This window comes from Miscanthus floridulus, chromosome 5 (genome assembly GCF_019320115.1).
Source record: "Miscanthus floridulus cultivar M001 chromosome 5, ASM1932011v1, whole genome shotgun sequence".
Lineage (NCBI taxonomy): Eukaryota > Viridiplantae > Streptophyta > Magnoliopsida > Poales > Poaceae > Miscanthus > Miscanthus floridulus.
In genome coordinates, this window is record NC_089584.1 from 37,648,594 (window position 1) to 37,659,189 (window position 10,596).

At 40.6% G+C, this 10,596-nt stretch overlaps 1 pseudogene; it reads right to left on the reverse strand.

Moving 5' to 3' along the window:
• Positions 1 to 1,875: 1,875 nt before the first annotated feature.
• On the reverse strand, positions 1,876 to 5,086 carry LOC136451985 (phospholipid-transporting ATPase 1-like; annotated as a pseudogene).
• Between the last annotated feature and the right edge of the window lie 5,510 nt (positions 5,087 to 10,596).

Sequence of the window (10,596 nt, forward strand, 5' to 3'; positions counted from 1 at the left end):
CATGAGGTACCAACCCCAGGAATTGTGCACCTGCTGTTCCATTCCCTCTAGTGCCAGCCTTCGTGAGCTGCATTCCTGGCTGGCCAAGTGCAGTATGGGGTGCACCATGGCCAGGAAGTAGTGGCCCTACATTACTATCTCTTCCTCCAAACAGTTTAGCTTTTTCAGGAAGCAACTCTAGGGTGTTAGGAAAGCATACAAGGGTAGCTAATATGCAGGAAGAACAGAAGCAGAAAAAAAGTTTTGGGTCCCTAAAGCTCTCCGAATTGACAACCCAGAAGAGGCAGCAAAGAGTTCAATCTGGGCCTCTCTTGGTATCAAGGCTGATGAGAGAATCATATTCAAGTCTTTCCAGTCCAAGGATCTGAAAAATAGTGAGACTAAGATGCCAGAATCCCTGCAGGCCAATCCAGCAGCGTTTTCCCGCTCTCAGACATTTCAGGAGAGGACCTGAGAAACTTATAGATGCTCCCATCGGTGACATCATACCGCAAATAAAGTGTCCTCAAAACAAAGGATACCAGAGGATGGTCAATGTTCCTATTTAAGCTTTTCTTGAATTGATCTGTCGCTAAGCACAGCAGTTTGGCAATCAACTCCAGACCTGGCCAAGATTTACAGTTTTTCTTTTCTTTCTGATGATAGCTAGGTTGGTCTGAAGATTTCTGACTGCTCAAGGAGCGCTTATGTAAATACAGTAGGCCTGTGAATTGATGTCGATAGCCTTTTAGCTGGCACCGGTTAAAGTTTAATGTACTCCCTCCGTTCTAAATTATAAGTCGTTTCTGACTTTTCTAAATACATAGATTTTACTATGTATCTACATAGTAAAGCTATATATATCTAAAAAGGCCAGAACGGAATTATAATTTAGAATGGAGAGAGTAATTGCATTGAGGTCATGCAGTAGGTAAACTAGGTTAATGAACGCAATTAAAGAGATGATAATGGTCACTAGCCTGTATATGTTTATGCTCGTGCGGCAACTATTTTTTGTGGCAGGATATCTAGCATCTAGAAGAATTATTCCCTACTAGGATATCCATATCCAACTCGTCCATAAACCAAACAGCAGCTGTCCATAGATTGTATATCCCATTCAGGGATATTCATCCAACCAGAGGCACCCAAAGTTGCTCGGAACATTTCGGTGTTTTCTTTATTTGAGAAGAATAATAAAACCAAAATGCACAATTCTTTTTGTTAAATCGTAATGATTTCTTAGCTCAATTGGAGAGGTGAAATTGAATCAGCTTAGTTTTAGATAACCCCCAAGAATTTGTATAGTCGATCCTTTGACCCGTAAATATTTTCCGGATGCAAAAAATGTGAAAACAACGTAGGTTGTTACTACAGTAGGAACCGGCAATTCAATCAGCTATGTTCATTTAGCATAGAAATCAGGTGCAAATACTCTATGGACCTGTTTGGTTCCTGCCTCCCAGGCAGCTCCTAGCCCAGGCAGGGTTCCCAGGCATTCGATTTGGAGGCCTAGGGGCTGGTGATGGCTGCTTGGCCGGCGATGCTAAGGCCAGTAAAGCCAACCATACAGGCCCTATGTGCACTCCTGCCACTACCAAATGTGTGGCACAACTGGCTTGTGGAGTCTACATGGCAGTGGCACACGCACTTACCTGTAAGACTTTGGATTTTTGGGATCCAATGCTGCAATATCCCTACCACACATGCAACAGTCAAAAACAAACAAACTGTGACTAGGAGAATACATGAGCAAACCAGCAAGAAATTTTTTTGGAACTTATAAATTTCGGAAGAAACAAAATTGGAACTTAAATTTCCAGGCATCTGTGTTCCCAAATTTACACTCTACAAACCTTGGAAATTGAATTTCCAAGCATCCAAGTACTCCATATTTACAATACACTCTCCAGAAATTTAGCCCGCAATAGTGCTGCAACAAACGGGTGAAAACTTGTTGTGCATCGCCTTCTATTTCCTTTTCTGTAAATGTTAGACGAATACATACATGCACATTAGAGATTAAACCTATAAACTTACAGCTAAATGAATCAGCTCGTATTCACACCAAAAGGGGAAAAAAAGAAGTGAAAAGAAGAAAAAGAAATACTATAGGTTCCCTGCTATTGTCATGAAAGTCCTCTCATTGGAATTTCCGACAAGTTCACCTGATTTACATTTGCAATTTTTTCCATCTCACGGGCAATTTGAATATCGCTGGGCCTAAAGTGTTCAGTGAAAGCCTTGAATACAAAATGTGGGACCATTGCTGTAACAACAATGATAAGCAGCAGAAACCAAAACAGGCAGTCCCCATTATATGAAAATTGCCCTGGAATAATTAATGGAAACAGTTATCATGCAATTCACCGCAGCTATTCAAGTAATCACAAAGCAACATATTAATGCATATGATTCTTATTAAGTTTTGATTATTGGAGTTCTCAATGTATTTGAAAAGCCACAGTGCAAAAGTAGCAAATCATAATATTATGCATGCTAGACACAGAGATTATAGACTTATAGTCCACTCTCCTCAGTAATGAGAAGTACTGTTTTTTCTTTCTTTTTTCTAGTGAGCATTAGTTTGGTTTGTTTCTTCATGCGATCCTCCACTAACATTTTTCAAGAAATGAATCATTTTACATTCTAAGAACATTATTCTGCAGAGAAAAGGATCTGAATTCATTTTGCTCTTCTGAACGTCAACCCACTGAATGTGTAATAACGATGATGCAGTTAATTCATGGAATAAAAAAGGAAAATGCATGAGTTCAGTCACAAGAGGCTGAAGAGGAAGTACTCACCCATACCCTGGAAGAACCCATATGGAATCTATCACAAAGAGGCAGACTGTTGTTGCAGCTATTGTGCCCCAAACAAACGCATGTATTATCCAGTTCCACCTAATAATGTCCATGGCCAATTGCATATTTACAACAATGACAGGTGCAAGTGCCCACAAGTCTCCAAGACTAGACATATCTATTGTGCTTCGTCTATATGCAAAATATGGCAAGTAGAAAACGGCCAAACTCTGCCATAGTGCTTCAAGCATATTGAGCACAAACAAATTCACATTGTACTTGTCATCCCTCTGGCCAGATCCATATAGCTTTGGATAAGCTAACAGGGTTGCCTTATTAAGATCCTTGTCAAGAATGCCGACGACAATTGTTGGAAGGGACGTATAAAGGACAGTATACAGGAGACTGCTCCATTCAGTGAAAGCAGTTGTCAAAGTGAATGCTGTATACAGTACATACCTGGGATCACATGTGAGTATTAGTTTTTCAGAAATATCTGAGTAATTATAAGAAAAATAGTTAGTGCAAGAAATTTGAACCATCCAACTTACATAACCAGATACAATATTTGTAAAAAAAAGGGCAGACCCAGTGCCGGAGGCTCCCACATGAGTGGGGTCTGGGGAAGGGAAAACCGAGGCAAGCCTTCCCCCCGCAAATCTGCAGAGAGGCTGCTTCGAACCCACGACCTGGTGACAGCTCTCACCACTGCACCAGGCCTGCCCTTCAGATACAATATTTGTAAACCTAGTAGAAATCATTTACTAGATAAATTATAATAAAATTGAAGCCTAGCCTTTTTCCAAACTAATTTACATTAGACATAGCATAGAGGGACAACTCCTACTACCTTTTTTCAGGTTCATAATGCAGATATCTATATTAAGAAACCAAAAACTCTTACTAGAAAAGAACCAAGACAACGTAGCATTCTTGTAAAAGTTGTAAAGGATCATATAGGCCATCCTTGATAATTCCAGTGACCATGAACTAATAAAAGAGGAACCAAGAATCTAAATTGTCCCATAGAAAAATCTGATGCCATAACAGCTTGTCGTCCTTCTTGGCCACTGATGCCAATCCCAACATCGGCCATTTGAATCATTGAAACATCATTTGCACCTGAATACCATAGGTAAGGAAATTCATATATCAGATTTGAACATATTAGTTCATAGAGAATAAAATACGCCATAATAAGGGAAGCAGGAGGAATAATACCATCACCAATTGCTAAGGTCATATCATCTGTCCTGTTCTTGATAAGGGCAACTATCCCTGCCTTCTGTAATGGAGCCACTCGACAACATAAGACAACACTACATTCAGTTGCTAGTTTGAAAAGCTGCCACAAACAAAAGAAAGCAATTCATGCATCAGTCATGAAACTTAGTACTAAAAGTCAAACGAAACCATAAGTCTAGAACATTCATTGGTTGCTATATCAAGATGGTTACCTCATCTTGCAACTCCGTCTCCAGAATGTAACAAGGCTGTTACCATCTACAATCAAAGCAAGAGTTACAGTAGAAGTTTCTGATGCTAACAATGGACCCTGTGTACCAATTGATGAAGCAGCTCTGAGCTTCTTAGTTGTAGCAAGCGCCTCCACAAGACTTCTCTGACATGACTCCTTTGAATTGTTATTTATAACAATTTGTGTCATGTCATTGGTCAGCAGCTTACAGGAGTAGCCAATAGAAATTGCGGTCTCCTGCTTATCTCCAGTCAAAATCCAAACCTTTATGTCTGCTTGCCTAAGAGACTCTATCGCTTCTGGAACCCCATCTTGAAGCTTATCTTCAATCCCAGTGGCCCCCAATATGTGGACATTGCGCTCTATGTTTGCAGCAACAGATCGGAGTAAGTTTACTCTTCCAAGTACTGCTGTGCTGGCATTCTCATAAGCTAATTGCCACTCAAACTCAGATCGACTCAGTTCGCGCATACCAACAACAAGAGTTCTTAGACCAAGTGAAGAATACTTGTGGAGATGTGCCTCTGTAGCACGAACAATGTCCAATTCAGATGATTTGTTTTGTAATTCCAAATATTGAACTGTCCGCACCTTTCACATACAGCTTAACAGTCTTATCAGGGCAGCCAACTATGACAGACATTCTCTTACGATCACTATCAAACTCATGAAGTCCCAGTATATCAAATCTGCGCTCCATACCAGCACAATACAATAGTATTGTAAGTCAATAATGCTATTAAATTATCGAAATGTTAATTGACATACACAAAAAGGTGGTGCAATGGAAGTCTCGAATGGGGAATAACAGAGTCAATATAGTCCTACAGCAGAAAGCAAACTGTCGTGACATAAAACAATAGATAAATATAACAGCCAGTGTAGTTGGTCACACTAAACTTGTACATGATCAAATTGGCAAGCACAGTTCGTTTTGAAACATTCATGGAACGATGAATGACCCAAAAACTAGAGAAATTTAATTGTGACCAGTAAATTAGAGATAGATTAACAACTACAATGCCGAAAGTGCCCCCAGTAAAATTAGAGATAGATTAACAACTACAATGCCGAAAGTCCCTAATTGTTCATGCACCCTATCCCTTCCCAGCAGAATTTTCATAATACAATTCAAAAGGCAAACAGGACTTTTCAACAAAAGCTCGAATTTAAAAGTTTCTCCTGGTAGCCAATTCAAGTATTGCTCTGGCATCTATCCTGACATTCATGTAACTACACCAGAACTCAGAAGGCACATGCTCAAGTGCCATCCTATAGGACCACAAGATAATAGAAGCAAAAAAGCATAGTTACCATAATTAACGAAACAGTTTATTGAATCCAATTAGCAATACAACTTTACCAATCAGAGAAGACTACATATGCAGACAAATTAGGAAGACAAGTCAAACTAGGATTTTAGTGAGGAAACACCAATGTGAAGATAAAAAGATGATGTAACAAAATTAGAAAGTAAAAGACAAAAATCTTGAACTATCCATATCAAATTTGATTCTTCAGTGCTAGGTCCCAAGCCCTGGTAAAGGAGGAGGGTTGTGTTAGGCGTGGCGAGCCAATGTAAAAACTTAGCCACTTAAATGGAGATGAAACCTGAAAGAAAATCGTTGGGGCGTAACCCTCTTAGCGACGCGCCATATCGGAACCCGGGTATGGTGTTAAATGGGCAAGGGCCGGGTCGTCCACCCCCGTGACGCGCCGTGTCGTGATCTGGGCATGGTGTCAAGTAACCAAGGATCGGGTCGTCGCTTCCTTAGTGGCGCGCTACATCGGCGCCCGGGTGTAGTGAAAAATGAGCAAGGGTCTTCGCATCAGAGTCGACGGGTGCGAAGGGTAAGGAAGCTAGTCGAACCAACTAGAATCCGTTTAGGTAGTTGGAATGTAGGGTCACTTACAGGTAAGTTAAGAGAATTAGTTGATACTGCGACTAGGAGGCGTGTAAATATATTATGCGTTCAAGAGACTAAATGGAAGGGTCAGAAGGCGAAGGAGGTGGACAATACAGGTTTCAAGCTTTGGTACACAGGGACAGTCGTGAATAGAAATGGAGTAGGAGTTTTGATTGATAAGAGCCTCAAGAATGGTGTGGTGGGAGTGAGAAGGCAAGGAGATAGGATTATCTTAGTCAAGCTTGTCGTTGTGTGATATGGTCTTGAACGTAATTAGTGCGTATGCCCCCCAAGTAGGCCTCGACGAGAGTGCTAAGAGACAGTTCTGGGAAGACTTAGATGGCCTGGTTAGAGCTATACCTAGTAGTGAGAAGCTTTTTATAGGAGGAGATCTTAATGGGCATGTAGGTACTACAAGCGCAGGTTTCGAGGCAGTTCATGGAGGTTTTGGGTATGGTAGTAGGAATCAGGAGGGGGAGGAAGTTCTGGACTTTGCGGTAGCTTTTGACCTGATGATAGCCAACACTTTCTTTAGAAAGAGAGAATCTCATCTAGTGACCTTCAGTAGCGGACAACACTGTAGCCAGATTGACTTTGTCCTCGCAAGAAGAAAGGACAAACGAGCATGCTTGGATTGCAAGGTGATACCAGGGGAGTGTGTTGTTTCTCAACATAGCTTTTGGTGGCAGATTTTCGTTTTCAGGTGCGTGCCCGTAGGGATAAACACGCTAAGATTGAAAGAACAAAGTGGTGGAAACTGAAAGGGGAGACGTCAGAGGTATTTAGGGAAAGGGTTATCAAAGAGGGCTCTTGGAAGGAAGAAGACGACATAAACAATATGTGGGACAAGATGGCAACCAACATTCGGAAGGTAGCCTCAGATGTGTGTGGAGTAACCAAAGGAAGGGGACGCGAGGCTAAAGATACTTGGTGGTGGAACGAGGAAGTCCAAAGGGCTATTAAGGAGAAGAAAGAATGCTATAGACGCTTGTACCATGACAGGAGTGTGGACAACATAGAGAAGTACAAGGTGGCAAAGAAGACTGCAAAGCAAGCTGTAAGTGTGGCAAAGGGTAGAGCGTACGAGGATCTTTACCAACATTTGAGTACGAAGGAAGGAGAGAAGGACATTTATAGGATGGCTAGGGTTCGTGAGAGAAAGACACGGGACTTCAACCAAGTTAAGTGCATTAAGGATGAAAGAGAGCATCTCTTGGTAAAGGAGGATGAGATCCGACATCGATGGCAAGAGTATTTTGACAAATTGTTCAATGGTGAGAATATGGACACAACCTTTCAGTTGGATGACTCTTTTGATGACACCAATATGCGCTTTGTGCGGAGAATCCAAGAATCTGAGGTCAGAGAGGCGTTGAAAAGGATAAAAGGAAGTAAGGCGATGGGACCGGATGGTATCCCAATCGAGGTGTGGAGATGCCTCGAGGATGTAGCTGTAGTATGGTTAACCAAGCTGTTCAACCATATTTTTCGATCGAACAAGATGCCTGATGAGTGGAGGAGAAGTATATTGGTACCGATCTACAAGAATAAAGGGGATATTCAAAGTTGTACAAATTATCGGGGAATTAAGTTGATGAGCCATACTATGAAGCTATGGGAGAGAGTTATCGAGCATCGCTTGAGAGCAATAACGCGGGTCTCTATGAACCAATTTGATGTGATGGATACTTTCGGTTACCGTACCACTTTCGTTTTTATTTGGTAAATAGTATTCAATCATTGATTAATTAGGCTTAAAACATCCGTCTCGCAATTTCCAACCAAACTGTGTAATTAGTTTTTTTTCATCTACATTTAATTCTCCATGCATGTATCGCAAGATTCGATGTGATGGATACTGTAGCACTTTTTTGGAATTTGGGGTGAAAACTAAACGCGGGCCTTTTAGGACACGTCTCGGTTTCTACACGAGCTCCTAAAATTCCTGTCACATCGAATGTTTGGACACATGCATAGAGTATTAAATATAGACTAATTACGAAACTAATTGCACAACTTGTGACTAATTTGCGAGACAAATCTTTTAAGCCTAATTAGTCCATGATTTGACAACGTGGTGCTACAGTAAACATGTGCTAATGATGGATTAATTAGGCTTCGAAAATTCGTCTCGTAAATTAGCCTCCACCTATATTATTGGTTTTATAATTAATCTATATTTAATACTCTTTATTAATACCTAAACATTCAATGTGACATAAATTTTAGAAGCGACTAAAAACCAAATACCCTTACTACTTTCCCTACCAAACTCGGCGCTGCAGCAGAATATCCAACAGTGCTGGAAGGATCTTTGTCACGGTCGTACAAGTTGCAGCGACAGCAAGAAGGCGGCAAACACAAGCTAGATGGTCCCATGGCTGATGCGATCACGACGCGCCGTTTCCACCGTTAGTATCAACGGCCAGGATGGCAGGATCCAACCATCTGCTTCCGGTGTTTGAGTTTGTAGGCAATCTTTGGGCCCTGCTGCAACTGGTGATCAAGTCATCAAACGCTTGTCATTACCTAGAGCAGTTTTTTTATAATTATAATAAAATGAAAATAAGAAAAACGTTGGCAAAGGGTATATATATGATATACATATACGCAGTAGATGCATCCGCTTGGGGTAGCATTATGTTTTTTAAGGGTATCTTGACTCGTCGCTTTCTTGACACATTCTTTTTAGCTAACGTGCGTAAATCAGTAATCCCTTGATTATTTATTTTTGCAAGGAAGTTAATTAATAATGGTTTCGATGGACGAGAGCACTGAACAGGTGACACATCCAGTTATGGCTTATTTGCTTGAACTTATCAACCGACTTATCAGCTAGAATCTACAGCATTTTTCTCTCACAACAAATCAGCTAAGACCGGCTTATCAGACGGCTTTATTGTGGACCGACCTCTTTATTTTCTCAAATATTGGGGCCCCCTGCTGAACTCAACATCATCCGATGTCTTTATCCAAAAAGAGGAAAAAAAATCATCGATGCATGTAAACCTTCTCTACAAAGGTAGTTATATGTTTGGACCACAAGCTTTAATTGTTTTCTTTTATGGAACAATATATCATGTATATTGTGTGTGGTTACGTTTCTTATGGTGAAAATGGGGCTTGCCCACTTGAGCTTAAAATCTTGACTTGACACCTATACTTATCTTTTTTTTAGATTTATTTAAGATTTAATAACGCTATTTTTTAGTGGTAAGTAGTGTGTCCATCAATTGTGAAACGCACGTGACAGAGATGGGCTCCAAGAGAAAAAAAATGATCGAGCACACACTAAGTATTGGTGCGTGAAGGCCTTGTACAAAAATGGTTAGCGACTATTGTTACCGATCTTTGAGTGGTGGCTTGTGCTCTTACCCCTCCGTCCTAGAATACAGTACTTTATGGCTATTCTTAGATAAAATAATAGAGAGGGCAATAGACACATGTATCCCTCACTTAACTTCCTAATCTATTGAAATATGATCCTATTCCGCATGATTAAAGGATGGAATCTAAGTTTCCTTATAGAAAATATGGTAAGCACTCAATTACTTTCATCTCCCGTACAATAGCCCGCCAAGTAATGTTGGCGCCAAAGCAATTTTTCACAGTAAAATAGAAAGGAGCTCTACGGAGCAAAAACAAAAAAAATTGAAGCCATATTTTTTTACGCTTCCCTCCACCTCCTAACGCTACATCCAAAATGAGGTGGCTAGAAAATTTCATCTTGCCTCCATCTGTATCTTTTTCCCTCCCAAACACTAGAGCCGCTCCTCCATTCCTATAAGAAGAGGCCAACAATCCGTAAATCCAAAATTATCAAATCATTCAAAAACCACAAAAAATAGGCATGCCAATTGATCTCAACGCAGGGCCTAGTGAAGAAGATGAAGATGCAATACCTGATCTAAATCTATGTGCCACCATTGAAGATGGAGAAGGTGCTGGTATCCATGGAGAAGTTGTGCACGCCGTGCAAGACCAAATCCATGAAGTAGAAGACCGTGAGCCTGTTGTTCATTCATCAATTGATCTTAATTTGCGTCTAGGTAAATTTTATTTTGTAGTTGTAACTGTACTCTAATCAATAGATACTCACCATTTCCCCCCTTGATGATCACGTAGATGAAGATGAAGAAACCGGCCGCTGAAAGTGTTCATGCTGTCGAAGATTTGCATAGCAGCATCCAAAGATATGTGTTAAGAGAAGAACTGTTCAGAACATTTGGAAAAAGTAAAGAGGTGCAGAGCAGCAGGCACTGCAGTAGATCTTATTTCAAAGAAAGCAAAAAAAATTGTGGATGGAAAAGAGTTGATATTGATTTGTCGCATGTTACAAATGTTCATTTGAACCAAAGGACTACCATTAGATCTCTTGCAGGAGCTCTGAATGTTTCAAAAACAAAGATGCGCAAGGTCTTCAAGG